Consider the following 24,184-nt stretch of genomic DNA (forward strand, 5'->3'; position numbering starts at 1 on the left):
GTGGGGGGGAGGGGCGGGGAGCCCAAGAACAGTTCGTAGCCTTTGAACTAAGGCTTGAACCGTAAGTACTCCTTTGCCAGGTGCTCTGTGGAAAGCAGAAGAGGACACTGGGCTAAAGGAGCATTGTGCACAGAGGCCCTGAGTGTGGGGTTGAGAGGAGGGGGCAGCAGCCCAGGGGAGCATTAGTGAGAGGACCAGGCAGGGCCTTGGCTGTCTCCGCAAGAGCTGGTCCTGGAGACAGTGGTAGCCCTTGGATGATTGAAGTAAGGGGCCAACACTACTAGATTTGTATTCTGTATGCCTGAGTGTTTTAGAAATACACTCGTTTTTAAATCTAGTGACCTGGGCACCTGGCTGGCTCAGTTGGTAGAGTGTGTGACTCTTGATCTTGGGATTGTGAGTTCATGCCCCACGTTGGGTACAGAGATTACATAAAATCTTTTTTAAAAATTTCCTCTTAAAATGAATTTGAGACCTCCTTTCTCAAGGTTCACTAAACAGCTTTTAATGTAGTATTTATAAGAACTTGATTTGGCATTATCAGGAGAAGGGTTTAGTAAAGGGGAGGTGCCAATGCCAGTGACAAAGACTCTTCTTGAACCAAACTTCAGGTGGCTCCTCGGGGCCTTTTTCTCAGCTAGGTTTTGACCTTGGCCTTCATGTCTGCCCTGTCTTTGCCAGGCCTGCACAGTCTCATCTTGGCAAGAATTCTACTAAGTCAGTTAAGTGAGAATTCCCCCCACGTTTGATGTCTGACCGCCCTGGGTATCTAATCAAGTTCCTCACCCCCCAACGTTGATGTCCTCGAAGTTGTTGGCCTGCTTCAGCAAGGATTCTCTTAGACCAGTTTAGCAGGAATCCCCTGACCCTGAGGTCTCCTCTTAGTAATTTTCCATCTACTCACCTCCTCGCTTGGTGCCACGACTGAATCCCCAGCTGTCTTTACCATAATCAGAACTGATCTCTCTCCCCTATCATCATACCCCTGCTGTAATAATGTTGAATAAAGCCTTCCTTACCACTTAACAAGTGTAAGAATAATTATTTCTTTTTAACACCAGTTAAGGAAAGATTCACATTGCCTTATGAAATGCCATACACACTGCACTGTGGTAGAACGTATTGGGAGTAAGGTGAGCGAAGCCCACAGTAACCATAAAAGTACTAGTGGACCAGAAAGGAGAGCCTGCCCAGACTTAGGGCAGAGGGTAGTATGACCTAAAGGGACTAGGACAGGGATTTAGCTAAGGCTACGGTTGGTAATTCATCATTCTTTCATGGTGTCCTGTCTCTGATTTTGACAAGTGGTGACCACAGTTGACCCCAGGGAGATGATGATTTAGCCGGGTTATCTTGGGAAAGCCACTTAAGCTCTCTTTCTTCTTTCTGATGCTTACTGGTACATCTCATTTTCATATTTACCTATAAACCTGGCATGCTCTTCTCTGTAGAGATTACTAATGGAATGGCAGTACTAAGTCATGGCAGTGATCCTTCTGGCCACTCTCAATTCTGTTTTCTGCTTAAATAACAAAAAATGGAGGGAAATAAGTTACGTACCAGTGGCCACTTGTTTAAACTCGGGGAATTAACTTTTCAGTAAATTCTTGAACACAGATACCCCGAGGACATTCTAAGTAGGAAAGCCTTGAGTTGAGAATGTTGATAACCAGCCTGGGTGATTGTCTCAGCCTTTCTCTTTTCCCTTCCTCTCCTGGAAGGGAGAGAAATCAAGGGGAGGGAAGAGCGTGTCGGGAAGGAGACTGTGTTCTCTGTTCTGCCAGAAGTGAATTATTCATCATGCTCCTGGTTCTAGCTCGAATGGGCTTTGTGACAGTACTTTCAAAGTGTACTGACTGTGATTTCCTTAAACCTGTCCCACATATAATGCTGCACACTGCTTGGGACCGAGAGCCCCAGCTCTGAGCCAGACGCAGTGTCTGGCATGATTGGCTTTCAGAAGTGACTGGAATTTCTTGCTGTGTTGTACGGAGAAGAGCAAGAATATGTCAGTAAAATACATTCCCTCTCTTAAAGTACTTTAGCAAGGTGCTGCGCGCGTAGTAGCTGCTTGATGAGCGTTTAGTAAATAGATACAATTCAGATTCACTCATTCTCTGGCAAATTTTGAAGTATTTCACGAGTCTACTGCGTAGACACGGTATTTACCTTTTACATTCTGGTCATTTTTCAATGAATGACGTGTTTTGCAGACAGATTTCCTTTCACCCCTGGTATTCCTGTTCATAACTGAAAGTCATCAATTAAATTTTTATTGTACTTGAAAATTTTTATTCAGAAAATGAATATATTGACATTTAAGTTGATATGAATATTAGCTTATGTTAGGGGATAATTACTGGATCTTGTTAGATTTACTAAATATATCAGAACCTGAAGGCCTTAGAATAAAGCTTTGACTGCTAGAGTGTTAAATCAAATCAAATCTAAAGATTTAAAGAACAAACATCCATTGTAATTTCTGGCACAAGTTTGCTGTTAGGTTTTTGTACTCGTGGGAGTGAAAGAACTAGGAAGTTTCTGAAAGAATTTAATACCGTATTTTTAGATATAATTTAAGCAGATGTTTTCTTTTATCCCCAGGGGACTCAGTCGTGTTGGCTCATAATATCTTCTCGCAAGCCGTAGTGAAAGACCTCCCAAAGGAGTTTTTTGGGGGCAGGGGAGTATCTTAGGAAGGAGTGCCTCTAGAAATAAAATGCGGGCTCAGCCACCCTCTGTCTGCCCCCTGAAGGGGAGTGATTGCCCTTTGTAATACCCCAATTCAGATGTAAAGCGGTGTAACTTCTTGGTTAAGGGCACATGCTCTGAAGTCAGACTTGGTGGGTTCAGATCCCAGCTCTGCCACTTATTAGCTCTATGACCTTGGGAAGCCACTTATTTTCTTTATTGTTCTGGCTCTTTATCTGTAAAATGTAATAACAGCAGTGACTGCTTTTGAGGTTGTCGTGAGGTTTAGACGACTGAATACATCTAATGCCCTCAGAACAATGCCTGGCACCTAGTGGAAGGCACCTGTGTTAACTGCTCCTGCCGTTGTGGTGGTGGTGGTGGTGGCACATTTAGATAAAGGAGGTAAATATGCCAGGGTTTTAAGTGTTTACCTCAGAGCTACTGGATTATACATGATTTTCATTTCTTTTAATGCCTGTATTTTAAGTCATGGGTTTATATTCCTTTTTATACCCAAAATTATGAATTTATAATGTGAAGTATAACTTTATGGTTTACTAGAATACTTGTATTAAGTTTAAGAAAGCCAAGTGGGAAGCCGGATTACCTGCAGGTGGGTTGGTGAACAAGGTATTGGCAGGGTACAGAGGATAGTTGTGTAGTGACATCAATGTTCTCAGTGGGTACAGACATACCTGTAGGGTTGTGTAATGCTTAAGAGCACCGACTTGTAGACAGGACTCCCAGGGGTTGATTTCTTCCCAGCTTAGTCATTGATAAGGTGTATAACATTAGGCAGGTTTCCTTATCTCTAAAATGAGAATAATACATACTTGGTTGGGTGGATTGTTGGTTTTCAGTTATTAGGTGTATATTACAAACTTTGCAATAGCAGGTGTTCAGTGACGGTACCAAAGAAACAAAGAATTCAAACAAACGCGTTGAGGAAGTTCACATTGCTCATCGAGATACATTTCTTCTCTTTCCCCATGGTAAAGAAATGCGCAACTCAACTCATGTTCTTTGGGGTTCCCTTTTTCCCATGCTCACCATTTTCTTCATGTCAATACATCCATTCTTTAGGCCAAATACAAATATAGTTGGATTGATTACTGCTTTAAACATGCTAATGGAATCTCTCTCTCGAGACTGCATTGATTTTATTGAACCCAAATATAAAGACAAGTCTTAAATCAGACATTTGCATGTTGAAGATAAGTTTGATGTCCTTGTGTATGCTGGAATATAGTCTCTTCTTTTGTCTTTTCTGAATCGGAGTGCTTATATTTTTTGCCTCTAGAAGTTACAGAAAAAGCTTGATAAGCAAGGTTTTGGTGGAGTTATGAAAAGTTCTTCTAATTTTATTTGGGTGCTGCTTTGGAGTCTGATATTACGAGGCTGAAATCCATAGTGCCATCAGTCAGGAAGGAGCGACGAATGTGATGGGAGAGAACGGGACACAGTGGAGTCGATGAGGACAAAAGGGAACTCGTTTCTCTCTCTCACTGCTTTCCAAGCTCTAAGAGGGTGACCGGCAGGCTGAGCTGATGGCCTTCATCACAGGGCTGCTTGAGCACCTGGACCGGGATTCACAGCAGCCAAAGCAGGTGCTCCAGCAGGAGTTGGAGAGCTTCGAAGCCCGACGACTGCTCCCTGCTCGCAAGACGTGCCAACAGATCATCTAAACCAGGCGTGAGCTGCAGCTGTGTCTGGTGCAGCGCTGACCTTCAGAGCGTATAAATGACCATTGTTTTAGTTCTGCCTTCCAGATCTTCGGCAAGTTTCTTGTGTCCAGTATTACCCAGGACCATAGAGGGAAGAGACTTTGGGGCAATAGAATTCCAGCTTGGCTAAATTTACATTCTAGACACCATCACAGCCCACCTCATGGCACCTCGGCCATCCCTCAGAAGTATGGGGTTTGGCCACACTTCTCTTAGCCATACCTTCTGAATGAAGGTAATAGCAAAATTATGCTTTTGCCTGATATGACGCAACTATTCTAGGCATATGAAAAACACGCTAACCCTCTCCTCGAAAGAAGATACGAAGTCCCTTTAGCCATCTTTGGGTGATGTTCGTTTCTCTTCTGAGTCCCACTCTTGTTCTTGTACCTTGTAACCTCAGTATTGAAATACAGAGTTAGCTAATTTTAACACTTCAATGTTGGGTGATAGGCAAATGGGGAAAGGGAATAGAAAGAAAGAAAGAATTGGTTAATTTATACACAAATATGTTCATACCAAAATAAGAGAGACTTATTGCAATCCTTATTTCTGCAACTGGTCACGTGGTCACAGATGGTGTTTATAATTACCTTCTTCTACTAATTCCGTGTTGTATTTGTGCTCAACAAATGCCTCAGCTGCTTATAATTCCTTGCCTGGGGAGGTACCCCAGACTTGATTCCTGAAAAGTCTGGGCCGTCAGAAATCATGCCTCCATTGGGTTATCGTAATTTTCCACTGACTTGTCTCAGGACAAGGGAGAAATAAGAGGTGCCCTAGAGGATCTCGTGCATTTAAACATACTCTTCCCTAAGCCGTTATGCAATAGCAACCCAATTTCCCCTTTATAGTCAGGATCAGTCACCTCAGCCGGTATAATAACCCTCTTCTTGGTCTACTTATTCACTGCCATGAAGCAGTCTCAACTTGCAACGTAATGGACCATTGCTGTGATCCCTGGTGGAAGCATTCCTCCCTTAGGTACTAAGATATCTATGCTAGCAGAACATAAAGTTGTAGGGGCTAGAAAGAAAAAAATTTTCTGATGGGTCATTAAGAGTGATAGCGAGAGGAGATATTCCAATTTCTATCTCTTGATTCCTAGACCTATGAATCCTGGCTATGGGAGAAATAGCCCTATGTATTGGTCCCTGACTCAGAGTACACGTTGTGTCCTGGAAGATGTTACCCCAGCCCTGCAAGGAGTTGTCACCCAGCTGGCATCATAACAGTCTTTGAAAGGCCTTTTCACTGGTTCTCAAGCCAGCTGCTTCAGGGTATTGTGCATATGATAAGAACAGTACATTCTCCCAGCATGAACCCATTGCCGTGCTTCGTTTGCCATAACATTAGTTCCTTGCTTAGAAGCAATGCTGTGTGGAATATCATGGTGGTGAACTATGTATACTGTAAGTCTCCCCGTGGTGGTTTTGCCATAAGTATTAGGATTAGGGAAGGCATCTTCATATCTGCAGCAAGTGTTTATTCCAGTGAGATTAAAACACTGCCCCTTCTGTGCTGAAAGTAGTCTAATTCAATCAACCTGCCACCAGGTAACTGGCTGACCTCACCCCTTCCTCCTGGCACTTGTCATTTGGGGAGCTCAGTCTTACTCTCTGCAGTTGGCAGATTAGCCTTGGTGAGTGTTAGTCCATGTTGCTAGGCAGATGAGTGGCTGGAGCACGGCTGATAACTTTAGCATGAGTCATCTTCGGCGAGCATTCACTTGGGACACATCTATGTCCACATGCTGTACTCATTCAGGGAGACCTATCCCATACTTCTTCCTCACCATTAATTTTCAAATCTTGTTCCTTCTGAGTCCTTGATCATTCATCCAAGACGCTAGCGCTAGTCTGTCAGTCTCTGTAGATCCAGACTTTTACACTCTCTTTGTAAGTGAAATAAACAACTGGGTGCACTGCTTAAAGTCCCCCTCCCCCCCCCCCCCCCCCCCCCCGCTTTAACCTTGCCAGTTTAACTTTGCCACGTCCCTTCAGTGCCACCCAGAGTGCAGCTGCAGGGCAGCAGTGGTCGAGCCCTGAGCCGTCCTAGCATATTGTGCAGAACCAGCTGTAAACTAGGCTTGAACGCTTTTATTTCTCTTATCAGCTGGTCTCCCCAGGAGTCCACGGACGTGGATTTAGACGAAATAAGCACTGTAGCAAGAGTGTGGCTCAAGGGGCATCTCTGCCACTTGCGTGTGCAACTGGTTTGTGCCTTCAGGACTTGCTCAAGTCCTGTCTGACATGTGCCACTCCCACTGGTTGGTGGAACGTTGCTGTGGGAGCCCAGATGTTTTGGGATTGATGAATCAAACAGCACCCCAGTGATAACGGCAAGCTCACATCGAATGGCAACTTGGTGGTCTGTGGTCACCTGTTCAGTCTCTTGTGCCTCCCGATGGCAAGCCAGAAGGTGTCCCCTCAAAGAGAATAGTTATCTGCAGAGGGTGGCGTAGCTTTGCTCCCAAATGTTCAAAGTTCACCCTGTGATTCGCGTGTTAGGGCCCAATGAAGGCTTGGTGCTTGATTTCTCCGTGCCAGAGTCTGCAAGCCCCAGTGAGGCTTCTGGGTTCCAGTAGTAGACTAGCTTGATGACAGCCCGAGACTTATTACAGAGTCCTGTTTTTCTGGCCCCTATTAAAAATTGGCCAGCTTTCAGGTTACCTATACTGGTATAATGAAATATATTTTACTTTCAAAATTCACACGTATGGTGTCTCCTTTTTAAGGGTAGGAGGGACCAGATGCAGCAATTTATTCTTGACTCTGGAAGCGATATCCCAACATATCCCAGACCATTAGATTCCCAGGAATTTCACTGAGGAAGCAGGCCCCTGAATTTCTGTGGGATTTATTGCCTACCCTTGGTCACACATGTATCTTAGTCAAGGTATCTAGAGTAGTTGTTACTGCCTGCTTACCTGATCTAATCAGCATAATATCATCAAAATAATAGACCCGTGTGATTTCCTGTGGAAGGAAAGGTGATTAAGGTCCCTGTGGACTGGATTAGTGGTTCTCAACTGAGGGCAGTTTTGTCTCCCAGAGGACATTTGGCAATGTCTGGAGACATTTTTGGTATCACAAGTCGGGGGCAGGCATCTGGTAGTAGAGGCGTGGGATGCTGATAAACATCCCCTGATGCCCAGAACGGTCCCCTACAGCAAGGGATTATCTGGCCCCAAATGTCTGTGGTGCTGAGATTGAGAAACCCTGGGCCACATTATGGCATAGGCTGGAGGTTTGAAGTGCCCCGTGGTAGCATAGTGAAGAAGCCACAGTCTGTTCTAATGTTCTTTACTAGCATGCATAGAGAAAAACCAGGGGTTTCATTGATATGATCCAGCGAGGAAGCCACATCTAGAGTAGCAGTTGTAATTGGAATTACCAACTGCTTTGAGTTTTGATAATTTCCTGTCATTCCCTGAGATTTATCTGTCTTTTGCACAGGCCAAAGAGATGAGTTGAATGGAGATGTGGGAATTAGCATCACTGCATCTTTATGGTGGCACTAATCCCTGGGCCCCTCCAGGAGGCAGTATTGCTTTTGGTTTACTATTTTGCTAAGATCATGTAGTTCTGGTCTCTTTCTCCCACCCAATCCCGGCATTTTAGCCCTTATAGTCATTCATGGACTAGGGAACCAGAGTGTAGGTTTGGCAAATGCCAAGTGTGTAAATTTCAACTGTGTATTCCAGAACTGGGAAGGTAAGCACAGGAAGCATTTGGGCACTTACTGGTTCCACTGTGAAATGGGCCCAGTCCAAAAGTTCAATGAACATCTGATTTCTTTATGCTCCTGCTCTGATTGGTTTATCATAGTAGAGTTTGGGTCTTGAGGAATTACTGTTAGTTTGGAGACAGTTTGGATTTTTTCCCCACGTCCTTCAATGCGTAGTCACCCTAGTAAATTGCCACAGTTCTCTTTTGAGGAGAGTTGGGAGGAAGATTTACAGAATGCGTTTTGGGGTGAATAGGATTGTGTTTCCTCAAAGACCCAGCCTTCCTTTCATTCAAGGGTCTCTGGGTCTTTGAACTAACTCACGTCTGGGAATTGTTTGAGGGACAATGGCTGTATTTTGGTTTGAGTCACAGTGAGAGCTACAAAAGCACCTGACCTAGACCCAGATCATAACATTTTTACTTTCTAAGTCTTGCACAAATTTCACATGGCCAGTAACTCAGAACCATGTTGAGAAGGGAATTTCGGGAAAACACTGCATCTTAGCTAAGCCGACACCAAGCCACCACAGTTGTGTTGAGCACAAAGATGTTGTTATTGTTCACGATGACCGTGGGTAATTGGACTTTCCAAAGTGATCTGTGTTGCTTATATATACTCATATCAATTCCTGCTTCAGTTTATTACTCATTTGGAACAGCTGAGATCAGGGCCACTAAGTGTGACTGTCTACCAGTCCAGGAGCACCATTCCCATGGATTGGAACGTATCAGGTGTGCTTCGGAGTTGCACAACACAGCGGCCTTGCCAGGGTTAACATGTGACTCAGTGTGTGACTGACACACGGCGAGGGTATCTCTGGTTTCTGCTGGTTTGAGTTCTTTCCGAGCAGAATGTTAACTGGTGATTTAGAAAGTTGCAGCTTTTAGGGCACCTGAATGGCTCAGTTGATTAAGCGTCCGACTCTTGATCTCAGCTCAGGTCTTGATCTCAAGGTCATAGTCAGGTCAAGGTCTACGCTGGGCTCCACACTGGGCATGAAGCCTACTTAAAAAAAAAAAGTTTGCAGCCTTTGATAACTACTCTCTCAAGGAAGTGATATTGTACAATTTGTTTAGATAGCACATGGGAGATTTTTTTCTCTAAATATTTGGACGGTGTTCAGTACAGTAACTTTGGCAAATAAAATGATTCTGAACATAGTCTCCCCCCGTCCTAAAAAATGGCTAAAAATCTATATATTTTATTACATGAATATTTAGAACAACTGGCTGTATATATTTAATATTGAACTTCATGGTGTGGTTCACTCTCCTTAGTATGTAAGCATGTAATGGTCACATGAAAATCAGACCTCTAAGTTACAGTTAAGTAAAACATTGGCGAGTAGTTGTTTCAAATTGAGGTAACTTTGACATACAGAGAAATGCACAGATTGTTTGAGTACAGTTAAGTGAGTTTTGATCAAAGTATATATCACCCCCAATTGAGATAAAGAACCTTTACATAATATCCCAGAACTCACTTCTGCCATCTTTGTAGAGAGTTAATAAATGCAAAAAAAAAAAACAAAAAAAAAAAAATCTCCAAACAGACAGAGAAGGAACACCCCAAGAAGTGAAAATAATGGGACAATTTGGATGTAAGTTCATTTAAAATAATTTTTAAGGCAGGAATAAAAATCATAATCACAAAAGCAAATAAATAAGCGAATTAAAGAGCTATACAGAAATTGTAGAAACGTAATACGTAGTCATTGAAATTGAAAATTCAGTAGAATATGGCAGCATTTAATTCTCAGTAGAATTCAAGCAGCAGATTGTACCTACATTGAAGATGGACACGATGGACTGGATGTAGATCTGAGGAAATGACTTAGAATGAATCATAGAGAAATAGACATTGAGAATATTAAAGAGTGATTAAGAAATACGGAGAATAGAATGAAAAAGTACTACTTACATTTGATAGACATTCTAGAAAGAGGTTATGGAGGAAATCTTTGAGGGGCAGTATTTGAAAAGGTGATGGCTAAGAAATATCCAGAATTGAAGAAATGTTTATCTTCAGAGTGATGCACACTGAATACCCAGCAGAATAAATAAAAAGCAAATCCATTGGAATTGCAAACTCGAAATAGAAAGAAAATCTGAATGGCAGTCAAAAAGAAAACATGATTTCCAAAGCAACAACAGTCAGGTGAACAGTAGAGTTCTCATCAGCAATAATAAATATATTAAAAATGGGATAATATTTTTACATAATGTGACAGAAATAGCTATCAACTTCAAATTCTCTTCTTAACTAAAGAATCCTTTAAGAGTAAGGACCAAAAACAGGTATTTTCAGACAAATGAAGACTGGCATTTTCTACCGACATAGCCTTACTTCTTAAACTTCTAAAAAAATGTAGCTCAGGAAGAAAGAAATAGAATCTAGAAGAAGGAAGTTGGGTGGAAGAAATTATAACAAGCAAATAAATTTTAGGTTGATAAATGTAAACACCTTAGAACCAACAGAGAGGAATTGCTTATGTTTCAGATGTTGGGAGAAAAGTGAACGGAAATTCTACATAAGGATTAATGTGGAAAACAACAGGAGAAACATTGGAGCTTAGGTTGCTAGGGAGAAGGATGGAAAATGGAGTGGTTTTTAAATTTAAGGTATATTTTGCATTTTAAAATTTTAAAGAAAGATTCTCTCAATAGATGCAGGGAAAGCATTTGACAAAATACAGCATCCTTTCTTGATACAAACCCTCAAAAAGTGGGGATAGAAGGATCATACCTCAAGATCATGAAAGCCATATATGAAAGACCCACCGCTAATGTCATCCTCAATGGGGAAAAACTGAGAGCTTCCCCTCTAAGGTCGGGAATACGACAAGGATGTCTATTCTCAGCCCTGTTATTCAACATAGTGTTGGAAGTCCTAGCCTCAGCAGTCAGACAACACAAATAAAAGGCATCCATATCGGCAAGGAGGAAGTCAAACTTTCACTCTTCGCAGATGGCATGACACTCTATGTGGAAAACCCAAAAGATTCAACCAAAAAATTGCTAGAACTGATCCATGAGTTCAGCAAAGTTGCAGGATGTAAAATCAATGCACAGAAATTGGTTGCATTTCTATATACCAATAATGAAGCAGCAGAAAGAGAAATCAGGAATTGATCCCATTTACAATTATACCAAAACCCATAAAATACCTAGGAATAAACCTAGCCAAAGAGGTGAAAAATCTACACACTGAAAACTATAGAAAGCTTATGAAAGAAATTGAAGAAGACCAAAAAAAAAAGGAAAAACTTTCCATGCTCATGGATTGGAAGAACAAATATTGTTAAAGTGTTGATACTACCCAAAGCAATTTACGTATTCATTGCAATCCCTATCAAAATAATACCAACATTCTTCATGGAGCTGGAACAAACAATCCTAAAATTTGTATGGAACTAGAAAAGACCCTAAATAGCCAAAGCAATCCTAAAAAAGAAAACCAAAGTTGGAGGCATCACAATTTTCAGATTTCAAAATGTATCACAAAGCTGTATTCATCAAGACAGTATGGTACTGGCACAAAAACACTTAGATCAATGGAACGGAATAGAGAACCCAGAATTGGACCCACAAAATTAGTATGGCCAACTAATCTTTGACAGAGCAGGAAAGAATATCCAGTGGAATAAAGACAGCCCCTTCAGCGCATGGTGTTGGCAAAACTAGACAGCAACATGCAGAAGAATGAACCTGGACCACTTTCTTACACCATACACAAAAATAAACTCAAAATGGATGAAAGACCTAAATGTTAAGAAAGGAAGCCATTAAAGTCCTAGACGAGACAGCAGGCAAAAACCTCTTTGACCTCGGTTGCAGCAACTTCTTACTCAGCATGTCTTCAGAGACCAGGAAAACAAAAGTAAAAATGAACTATTGGGACCTCATGAAGATAAAAAGCTTCTACAAGGTGAAGGAAACAATCAGCAAAACTAAAAGGCAACCAACAGAATGGGAGAAGGGATTTGCAAATGACCTATCAGATAAAGGGTTAGTATCCAAAATCTGTAAAGAACTTATCAAACTCAATACTCCAAAACCAGTCCAGTGAAGAAATAAGCAAAAGACATGAATAGACACTTTTCCAGAGAAGACCTCCAGATGGCTAATAGACACATGAAAAAAATGCTCAGCATCACTCATCAGGAAAATAAAAATCAAAACCATAATGAGATACCAACTCACACCTGTCAGACTAGCCTTAACAACTCAGGCAACAACAGATGTTGGTGAGGATGCGGAGAAAGAAAAACCCTTTTGTACTGCAAACTGGTGTAACCACTCTAGAAAACAGTATGGAGGTTCCTCAAAAAATTAAAAATAGAACTGTCCTGTGACATAGCAATTGCACTATGAGGTATTTATCCAAAGGATATAGGAGTGCTTCGAAGGGGCACATGCACCCCAGTGTTTATAGCAGTGCTATTGGCAATAGGCAAATTATGGAAAGAGCCCAAATGTCCATTGACTGATGAATGGATAGAGAAGATATGGTGTGTGTATGTATGTATATTTTATATGTGTATATATATATGTGTGTGTGTGTGTGAAGTATTAATATAATATACATACACATATATAATAAGTATTACTCGGCAATCAAGAAGAATGAAATCTTGCCATTGGCAACAATGTGGATGGAACTAGAGTGTGTTATGCTAAGTGAAATTAGAGAAAGATAAATATCCCATGATTTCACTCCTATGTGGAGTTTAAGAAGCAAAACATGAACATAAGGGAAGGGAAACAAAAATAATACAGAAACAGGGAGGAAGACGAGACAAATACAGAGAACAAACTGCGGGTTGCTAGAGGGTTTGGGGTGGGGGGGATGGGCAAAATGGGCAAGGGACATTGAGGAGGGCATTTATTGGGATGAGCACTGGCTGTTATATATAGGGGATGAATCACTGGATTCTACTCCTGAAATCATTATAGCACTACATGCTAACTAACTTGGAGATATATATATCTATATATATATATATATATCTATATAGATATATATATAGATATATATATATAGATATATAATAAATGGAAGACTTTACACAAATAGAACATATGCCAGCTTGGATCAGAGAAGAAAATCCAGTAGAAGGAAGAAACGTTGGGGGGAGGAGGGGGGAGGTAAAATAATCACAAAATAAATAAAATTAAACTCTTCTGTGTAAAGAAAGGGTTTCTCAGCTTGTGTAAAAACTAGTAAAACCTCACTACAACTATTTAAAGGTGACTAAAGCTTAATGACAATGAAAGGAGGAAAGGTGATAAAAAACCTGGTATATTAATGTTACTGTCAGATCAAAAAAATAAAGAACATTATTAGAGATAAAGAAGGTTAGTAGCCTAGGGGCTCCTGGGTTGCTCTGTCGGTTAAGCGTCCTACTTCGGCTCAGGTTATGATCTCACGGTTCCTGGGTTCAAGCCCCGCGTCAGGCTCTGTGCTGGCAACTTAGAGCCTGGAGCCTCCTTCGGATTCTGTGTCTCCCTCTCTCTCTGCTCCTCCCCTGCTCATGCTCTCTCTCTCAAAAATAAATAAAAAATTAAAAAAAAAAAGGTTAGTAGCCTAAATCATCAAAGATATTATTCACAAGGAGCTATATTCAGTAATCTATAAATATATAACAATGTGCCCCCCATATATTAAGCAAAAAAATTTTGATATGTTAAAGAAATTGATAAATAGATGGTCTTTGACAAACATCTGTAATGATAGTAAGAATAAACAAAAATTGAACAAACAGAATAGGTTTTATTCATGTGTAAAATTGTGTACTCCAGACAGAATATACTCTTCTCTTTGAACATATATAGAACATTTCAGCTAAAATACAATTAGGATGAAAATGTATTACCCTTATGGCACAAATTAGAAAATAAAGGACTAAGAATTAATTTGTGACTTTTAGAAAGGAAACTAAATAGGTTCAGGTTATTTGTGAGGCTTAAAGAACAAGTTAAACATAAGGAAAGACATAATGAAAATTAGAGCAGACATTAATGAAATAGAAAAACAAAGGAAGCAGAGAAATCAGTAAAGCTGGCTCTTTGAAAAGATGCAGAGGGGCGCCTGGGTGGCGCAGTCGGTTAAGCGTCCGACTTCAGCCAGGTCACGATCTCGCGGTCCGTGAGTTCGAGCCCCGCGTCGGGCTCTGAGCTGATGGCTCGGAGCCTGGAGCCTGTTTCCGATTCTGTGTCTCCCTCTCTCTCTGCCCCTCCCCCGTTCATGCTCTGTCTCTCTCTGTCCCAAAAATAAATAAACGTTGAAAAAAGAAAAAGAAAAAAAAAAGATGCAGAACTAGAAAGGGGTGCTCAGGACAGGGCGCTGGTCCATGCCAACGTTCTGCGCTAGAGAGGAGGCGCGAAGGACACTTAGGAAAATCTGGGGAGTGCTGTATTGCTTCTCAAGGCCAAGAGAATAAAGAAAAGGGTCAACGGTGTCACAGGCAACTTGTATTTTTTGACCAGAAGTAACCCATAACCTTGACAAGACTGGTCCCAGTGAAATGATGGAGATGAGCCTGGCTGGCGTGGGTGGAAACAAAGATTGAGAAGTGGTGACAGCAACTTACAAACAACTGCAAAGCCTTCTTTGCAGAACTTTTTATGTGGCGGGAAGCAGAGAAATAGACTCAGAGTTGGTGGGGGCGGGGGGAACCTGTCATCCTGGGAGAATCTTCTTTTAAAACGACAGCAAGGGGATGTTTATATGCTACTCAAGTCCATTTGTGAGGGAGGAATTAGTGAGGCCAGGGAGCAAGAGCAAGTGCAGGAGCAAAGCCCTTGAAAAGGCGAGACTGAATAGGGGCCAGACCAGGTTTGGGTCTTTGGTGACAGCAGGGACATTTCACGAAGGCTGTGGGTAGACTGTCGTCGTGATGTGAACACTGAGCATCTCTGCATTTGTTTCTGTATTAATAAACTATTATTAAGCAAAACATCAGTTGGCAAGTGGGGCTATGAGAGGAAGGAGGAGAAAGCGTGACATGAAGGTTGAGAGAAGGGGAAGGTGAGCGTCCTCACGGTAGAGAGGATTGTCAGAGGACTGAGAGTCCTCGTTTGGGGTTTGAGGCCAAAAACGTAAGTGAAGTCAAGGAGCCCACTTGTATGTGCGTGGACAGTGTTGAGTTGTTGAGGTGCGGGTGCGGGTGCGGGGAAGGAGAACGGCAGGCTCTCACGGCGTGAAGGTTTGCCAAGCACAGGCAAGAGGTTGTGGAAAGCGGGGCAGTTAAGGATGTTTGCAGGGCGGTGTGCTTGTAGTGAAGGATCCTGGCACACCACGTGGGAAGGAGATAAGGGAGGACGTGGTGGGAGTGAGTGGTAGTGAGCACGGGGGAGGACTAGTGGATCAGAGGTTTTAAGGTTGAAGAAAGCTCTGAATATTCCAGTGCGGGGTATTGGGGACAAGAGTTAACTGCATCAAATAAATGCGCTGAATGCTCTGAGCTTCTCTGTGACAAGACTTAATCGGAGAGGATATGTGACAAGTAAAGTCACAAAGAACAAAGTCAGGAGCACAGTTGGATAATAGTATTTATTTCAGTTCGTGACAAGCTTTAAGCATTTTCCGGAAAGGTCCATACCATTCTTAAACACATGGTCAGAAGAATTTTCTTAGTTACAATTAAGATCTGCTGGATAGTGTAGACAATGGTTACAGACAAGTGGTTAATGAAAATTGGGCTTGGGTGAATGAAGGGACAGTGTGTTAATGAATAAAAGATCAAGTTTTCTGCATTTGGGGTTTGGCCAGGCAGCTGTTCATTGTATTCTGTTTACTTCTAGATATTCTAGATTTCAGAATTTTACTGATAAAATTTGTAAAAACAACCCCCCCCACCTCCACACGAAACTAAAAATGCAATGGGGTTGCCATCCTTTTGTAAATGGAATGGGGTTGCCAACTTTTTTGTCAAGTAAGTGGGGAAAACTTACCATGAACTATTAATATAATTACTTAAAAGAAAGGACCGCACAACACCAAACGAATACAAGGACTTGGCCTTAAAAAAAAGGATGGTCCTTGGGGCGCCTGGGTGACTCAGTTGGTTGCGCATCCGACTTCATTCAGCTCAGGTCATGATCTCGTGGTTCCTGGGTTCGAGCCCCGAGTTGGGCTCTGTGATGACAGCTTAGAGCCTGGAGCCTGCTTTGGATTCTGTGCCTCCCTCTCTCTGTCTCTGTTCCGCCCCCGATTGTACTGTGTCTCCCTCTCAAAGGTAAATAAAGATTAAAAAAAAAAATTTTTTTAAAGGGTGATCCTTTTAAGAGGGACCATTTGGCAATTTTATACTAACATACGTTTATACATACACCCAAATATATTTTCCTTAGTTTGCTTAGGACCTGTGTAAATCTCCACCCATGTGGGTACATTTCAGAACCACCTAACTTGGGGCAGGGGACGCCTGAATGGCTTAGTCTGTTAAGTGTCTGATTCATGATTTCAGCTCAGGTTATGATCTCACAGGTGGTGAGTTCGAGCCCCGCGAGAGGCTCTGTACTGACAGCATGGAGCTTGCTTGGGATTCCCTGTCTCTCTCTCTCTCTCTCTCTCTCTCTCTCTCTCTCTCTCTCTCTCTCTCTCTGCCCCTCCCCTGCTCACGTGTTCTTTTTCTCAAGAATAAATAATTTAAAAAAAAGAAACACTTCACTTGAGAGAACCTAGGCAGGTGCCTTTTGGTGATAATGTTACCAGCACAAACAGTAGCTAAGGTAGAATCTGAGCCATAATGAGTGAAGAGCCTCATAGAATCATGTGAGGTTTTCCACTAAATGGTCAGGATCCTCTAAAAACTCCCACCCGCCGCCCCAACCCAGTACATTCTGTACATATCCGTATCCCTCCTTACACTGCATTTAAGTAGTAGCTTGATCAGAGGCAGGCGCTAGGCTTAAGGTACAAACCTCTTGGCTAATTGGGATAGTCTTTCATTGCTATATCTGCAGAATGTGGCTCATAGAGTGGTGCTCAGTAAATGTCTGAGGTGAGCCTAAATGAAATGAAATAATCTTTATGAATGGCAGCTCCCAACAGTGGAAGGAAAAAATCTTTTGAAGGTAAAGTAATGCAATTTTTGACTTTGGTGAATAGTAAATCTGCAAAGACAATGAGAAAAATTACTTAAGGAGATAACACAAAAGCCTGAATTATTTACCTGAATTAATTACCTGGATAATAACGGGTAACATTTATTGAATGCTTACGGAGTACCTCACTGTATCGTGTATTATTAATCCATTTACTCAACATATGGAGTTCCTCCTTGAGTTTTCTGGGCACTGCTTCTAGCTAGGCATGAGGGGTGCAGAGAAAAGTAAGTCAGACACATTTCTGCTGTTACAGGGGAAGTTATATGAAAACAAGTACTTTCTAAAAAAATAACAATGTTAGATAGCAGTAAGCAATATGAAGAAAGTAAAGGAGAGTTCGAGGGTGGAGAGAAGCCCTCAGGAAGCTGTTTTAGGAACAGTGCTCAGAGAACACCCCTCATGCAGGTGGGTGACAGTTGAACTAGCTCTTTGAAGGAGGTACTATCATCACATCTTTTTCCACTTGTGGTAACCCAGGAATATGCAGGTTCAACAACCTGCTCAAGGTCACACAGCTAATAAATTGCAGGGCCAGGATTTCATTAAGCCAAGCAGCCTAGCTCCAGACCCATTTCTCTTAATCACCATGCCAGAGGCTGTAGAAATGAATAATCAAGTCATGCTTTCAATAGAAATGTTTTGTTTGAACCCAGCCATTTTTTGCTTTCAAAAACTGATAATCCAGCGTGCCTGGCTGGCTCCAGTGGAGCATGGGGCTGGTGGTCTCAGGGCTTTGAGTTCAAGACCCATGTGGGGTATAGAGGTTACTTAAAAAGAAAAATCTGTAAAAAAAAGGAAAAAGAACACTGTTAATCTTACTTAGGTAGACTGAATGCTTTCCATTGTGTGGTCTTCCTTTTGGCCATTTCATTGTCAATTAGCACTTCTATTAGAGCACATCACTAGCAAAGAGAAGGGTCGCCAAGTAAAATGGATTACATGCTTATTTATTAAAAACATTAGCTTGGTGAGGGCCAGAGCAGAAACCGTTGCATAAATGGCTTTTAAATAGCCTTGCAATTTAATTTCTCCCTGTTTTCTCTGATTTTCACTTAATATGGATGCTTTAGAGTTTGTTTCATGATTTTTTTTTGTTTTGTTTTTTATTTTGGGTTTTTTTTTTTCGTCCAGAAGTTCCATTAGTGGCTCAGAGTGAACCTATATTTAACTAAAGGTTGTGTGTAGTCGCAACAGTATCAGAGACCAGATCAGAGAGCCCAGACACAGACCTATGTATTTTTGGATGTTTGCTCATGCGTTCCACACATAAGCGAGCCTGTTGTAGGCCAGGTATCTTATACAAAGTGTTTTGCTTGAGGTGAGACAAATCAGCACTCTCTCTGCCCTCTGGGGATGTACAATTAATTATTTACTTATAGTGGTAATTGCTGGAAAGGTGAAAGTCCAGATGTATATGCAAATTGTTTCCTATATATGTTCTCCAAATAGGTCCCATATGGCACAAGGTGGGTAAAAGAAGATTTACTGAATTACAGCTCTGGTGGCCTGAGAATAACTGTTTGATGTTGGGAAACAGCTCGCGCTGACGGGAAGACAGAGCCGCGTGTAGCATACCCAGCTTGCCGATTGCTCTGTCCTCGCCAAACTGTACTGGTTGTTCCCACTAACCTTGAATGTATAGGGCCATTTCTTACAATTACATTTATTCCTTCAGCAGTTAATACTTAGCAGTTAACAGATGATCAATTAATATTTGTTAAATTAAACTTAATGTGATGATGTTGAAGTGTAGTGGTTTCATTAGATTCCTGAGAAAATACTATTTTTTTCGTCTTTAAGGCAGTTTATGCAAATACCAAAGGGGGAACTCTCAAAACAGTTTCCTCTTTGTTCTCATTCTCTTCCGCACAAGATTGTGGGGTTTCTTTTTCTCTCATTCTGGTTTTTCTTTTTCTTTTCTTTTTTTTTTTGTTTTTTTTGTTTGTTTTTGTTTGGTTTTGAGGGAGGAAAATTCTATTATAATTTAGGTCAGTACAAAGCTATCTGTTTTATGCAAAAGAATATAAAATCCCAAGTGTGTACCATTCTGCTTTTATATTTCAGTAAGGTATTGTTTGAAACAGCCCTTGCATTAAGAATGGAATAGTAGATGTGAAAAATGGGTATAATTTGGGGGGGAGGGTGCGGAATGACTACATTTTAATCACATCACTCAGATATTTTTCCATTTCTTTCTCCCTGAGCATTTAAGCCATAGTGTGATCACAGATGATCAGTTTTCTTAGCAGTAACCATCACTTGGAGCCTGTGGATCAGCCAGTAGGTGATTTCAGGTTGATGCCACTACAGTGAGTTCATTCTGGAAGCCCCCAGCACCCTGGTGGTAATATCTGGAGAATATTCCTTTAATACTTGCTATGGTGAACTGGCCCACAGTCTCAACTTGTTGGCATTGTCCTCAGTGTTTTGGAGAAATAGAAGCAGATACTGAAAGAGGAGAGTGTGCTTGTATTCGCGCTGTTCTGTGAGGGTTGGCTCCTTGGTGAGCCCTTGGTCTTGGGTCTGCTGAGGAGGGGTATTTAGAGCAACAGAGCATTACTGGGAGTGACGGGAGGCAACGGCTTCCCAGTCGAAGTTCTAGCCATGGACTCTGCCATGCCACACTGGCCAGTGAAAGAGACTGATGGGATTTCTCCTTGTCCCTATCGTAAGGTCTTTCGTCCGATCTTTGATCTCTTCCTCTCGGCACCTTGCTTTTAGCTATTGGCGAGGCTGACCAACAGCGGGCCTCTGGCATCAGCAGAGTCTGCCTTGTAAATGAAGATCCGGTAAGGACACACGTTCTCTGTACGCACTCAGCTCCACGAGGGACCCTCTCTCCCTTCACCCTCCAGTGTCTAAGCAGAGATACAGTGTTGGAGTCTTATACATGCAGTTTAGCCTTTGAATAGAGTTTTATCTAGACTTTCTACTTGCTTAAGAATAGTGTGGGTGGATTCTCCTTGATTTACCTCTCCATTTAGTGGAAATAGAACTCGAACTGACAGCCAGGTATAAGTGCTCATAGGTTCACAATCTCTTTTTAGTTCTTCAGCAGCCTGAGGGACATGGTGAGTGGTAAGGAAAGGGAGACTATGGTGAGGTTGGGGCAGAAGGGAACAGGTGACCTCAGGTAAGGTGTATTTTTTTTTTAAGGTATATTTTCTTGGAATGATTTTATGAGTATTAAGGGTTTTGGCCTTACATCTGACCCACAGGGGAATGTTTCTTGGATTTTGGTCTTTTTTAGAATGAGCAGATTTACCATCCTTTTTACTAGTTAGGAAGTTGAGTTGGAGAAAGGTGAACTTACCATGCGATTCTTTTTTCAGGCACCAGATAGTAGCTTTCTTGCCATTTCTCCTGCGGTCTGCCTATGTATCTGGTCATCAACCCTCCTATTTAGGGGTCATTAATAAGATCCCTCTGAAACCGTTCAGTTGCCATTTTTTATTTAATTTGGAGTTGGAAGAGTGGGGGTTGTGCCTGCATGATTATTATGCTGTAACTTGTTTCTTTTCAGCTTTATTAATTGTGTGGGTTCTACAGAAGGAATTACGCAAGTGTGCTGTCATTCTACTACTTATCCTCAAAGCTGCACTTCAGATTTTAATTTTTTAATGAAATTCCCTCTTCTTTAAATTTTTTTTAACGTTTTTCATTTATTTTTGAGAGAGGGGGAGAGAGAGAGAGAGAGCGCACAAGCAGGGCAGGGGCAGAGAGAGAGGAAGATAAGAATCTGAAGCAGACTCCAGGCTCTGAGCCGTCAGCACAGAGCCCAATGTGGGGCTCAAACCCACGAACCATGAAATCATGACCTGAGCTGAAGTTGGACACTTAACCAACTGAGACACCCAGGAGCCCATAAATTTTAATTTTTAGCAGTCCATCACCTTAACCACCTGGCCACCACGTCCCCTAAATTTTAATTTTTAAAAACACGTCTCCATCAGGGCGCCTGGGTGGCTCAGTCAGTTGAGTGTCCGACTCTTGATTTCAGCTCAAGTCATGTCTCACAGGTTCGTGAGTTCGAACCCTGAGTCAGGCTCTACAATGATAGCACAGAACCTGCTTGGGATGCTTTTTCTCTCCCTCTCACTGCTTCTCTCTTTTACTCTCAAAATAAATAAGTAAACATTTTTTAAAAGTTAAATAAAAAATAAAAACACATCTCCATCTATGTTTATAGTAATAAACATCTGAGTTTGAATCCCAGTAATGCAACTAATTATTAGATTGAATTTTGGGAAGTTATTCAACCTAACACAATGTATAGCCCAGAGTGGGCATTCAGTAAATGCTGGTTCCCCCTTCCCTTTGCCTATTCTCTTAGATAAAAATTTTTAAATTGCTTGTTTCATTGTATTGAATGGTTAATATATATGCATATAGAACAGGACTCCAAACATTAAAAAGTTACATTAGGAAGAAACAATGTTCTACTTCTGTTTCCACATTTTCACCTTCCTAGAGAGAACTGCATATGCTGTGTCTCTTGTGTAATCTTTGGGGCATATTCTATGCTTATGCTTATGCTTATGGAAACCTGTGATGCTTCTACACTCGCACACACACATTTACAAAGAGCATACCATACGTACACAACCAGTCCCCTACAGATGGACATTTGTGCTTGTTTTATCTTTTGCTGTTACAGAAGGTAATAAATATCTTTGCATGCATTTCTTTTTTTAAAGCTCATTTGTGACTCTGTAGAATAAATTATTGCAAGTAAGTTTTCTAGTGCAATGGTTATGGAATTTCTTTAATAATAAATACTGCGAAATTCCTTTATGTAGAGTTTGTATCAGTTCTCACTCTGAGCTATAATATCCGCGTGTATGTATTTGTACTACAGTTTACTTACCAGTGCTGTCAAATTCTAATCTTTGTTAATCTGGTAAATGAAAAATAGTATTTCATTGTACATTTAATTTATGTTTAACTTTTGATTGACTATGCTTTCATATGTTTAAAAATCGTGTATATGTCCTTTTCTGTGAACTATTTATACCTGTCCTTTGCTTATTTTCATTTTTCTCATGAGTGTTTTTTTTTGCTGATTTAACAAAAATTTTACTATTAAAAAATGAAGCATTTGCCTGTCGCATGTTACAAATATTTTTTATCAATTTATTATTTAACTCTTTGATGTAAGAAGAGTTTTTAAAAGAATTCGGTGCGTTTTTTTTCTTTAGTTTTATGACGTCAAATTTAACAAAAAAATTGATGTGAGCACCCGGGTGACTCAGTCAGCTGAGCAGAGTCTGATTCTTGGTTTTAGCTCAGGTCATGAGCCCAGAGTTGAGGTGGGATCGAGCCCTGTGTCAGGCTCCTCGCTGAACATGGACCCTCTTGAGCTGCTTGAGATTCTCTCTCTCTCCTTCTGCCCCTCTGCTTTCTCTCCCTCTGCTTATGCTCCCTCTCTCTCTAAATTAATCACTCCTAGAGATCCAACTTAACTTGCTTCTGGTTGTTACAATACCATTTGTTGAATTCTCTGTTGATTTCCTTATTGACATGAGATACTAACGTTGACATTGACATATCACTGATTCTCCTTTGTACTTGTGTATATTCCTTAGAGAAACTTTTATAAAAATTCTGTCACCTGGAAATTCTGTACAATTTCCTCTTTTATTGTTTTGTCATTCATGGGTCACAGTCCAATTGTAATGATTTTCTGGTTGTCAGTAAATCATGATTCTAAAAAATTCAGCCTTCTTGAACAAATCTGGAAATAAAGTGGGGAAATGTTCCTTTGTACCTATTCTATATCCAACTGTTTTACATATAAACCTAAAGAAGCTGCAACAACTCAGAAGGTATATCATCTGCCCACCTACCTGAAAAAAATTGCAAACTAGAAAAAAGCAAGTCTGAGAAAGGGAAATACAGGGGTGTAAGAAACTACTGTTGAATAATGTAACCAGTGAAAATCATAGATAATTAAAGGTTAATTCTAATAATGTGGCTATGAAGTTTAATGCAGTTCTTTAAAGCATTTCAAAAATAGAACAGGCACATGTAAAAATAAATCCTAAAAAAAAAAAAAGAATAACTCTTGGAGATTTTTAATGAAACATTCTATACTAGTTGCACCTGCCATCTGTCCTTCTGGTACCGCAAATCCAGCCGCCCATACCTCTGACTGCAAGTGCCTGGCTGTTGAGTGGCTGTCTTAGCGAGTCTTGCCTTAATTATTTCCTGATCTCATTGAGTCCTCCAGTATATTGGCCTCTGCTTCTCTCCCTGTCCATCAGCTCTGTCTTCTTCTCCTTCACTATTCAGGTTAGACTTTAGGATCCATCATTTCAGTAACTCACAAATAACTGAACTCCTACTTGTTTGTCAAACCCCAGACCAGGATGAACTCTTACATCTGCTTCCTCAGTAACCTGTCTATGGGCATTTGAGTATTGATGAAGAAAATGACGCAGTGGGACAGGTGAGAGCCAAATCAATTTGTGGTCACCATTCTCAACTAGACTGTCAGGACTGCGCAGCAGCCCTACTAGGCTTCTTTGGTTCACTCGTTTTTTTCCTCTTTCTACAGAGATTGTTTCAAATCTTTGCTGCTCTCTGCAAACCTGTGCGGCCTCTCTTCACTCTTAGATGACTTTGCCTCGAGTCACAGAGTGAGAGACGTCGCACTGGAACTCCCTCAGCGTCCTACTCTCCAGTGTTTGCACATTTCTACGTCTAGGCCTGATTTCTCTTCCTTTCTGCTCATTACAAGGAAGGAGCGTCTTTCTTCCTGAGTAAGGGCCACATGTGCCCTGGGTCTTTCTGCTTTCTGGGAACTCTGTCTTTCCCCTCTCTTGCCTCATCAGCTTCCCTCTCTGCTGGATGCTGCCCTTGGGATTTAAGCATATTCAAGTGTCTCCCGTCTTAAAACAAGCAGATGAACAGGAACCTCCC

The 24,184-nt window shown here is 41.3% G+C and overlaps 1 protein-coding gene and 1 long non-coding RNA gene across 5 annotated transcripts in view; both read left to right on the forward strand.

The window, feature by feature from the left end:
* MARK1 (microtubule affinity regulating kinase 1) overlaps positions 1-24,184 on the forward strand; it is a 119,031-nt gene that overhangs the window by 15,078 nt on the left and 79,769 nt on the right. The gene's annotated exons all lie outside the window — the stretch shown is intronic.
* LOC109495761 lies at positions 11-9,691 on the forward strand. The gene is made up of 2 exons (XR_002151422.3): positions 11-61; positions 682-9,691. It is a non-coding gene; the product is annotated as an uncharacterized LOC109495761 (long non-coding RNA).

Source organism: Felis catus, chromosome F1, assembly GCF_018350175.1.
Source record: "Felis catus isolate Fca126 chromosome F1, F.catus_Fca126_mat1.0, whole genome shotgun sequence".
Classification (NCBI taxonomy): domain Eukaryota; kingdom Metazoa; phylum Chordata; class Mammalia; order Carnivora; family Felidae; genus Felis; species Felis catus.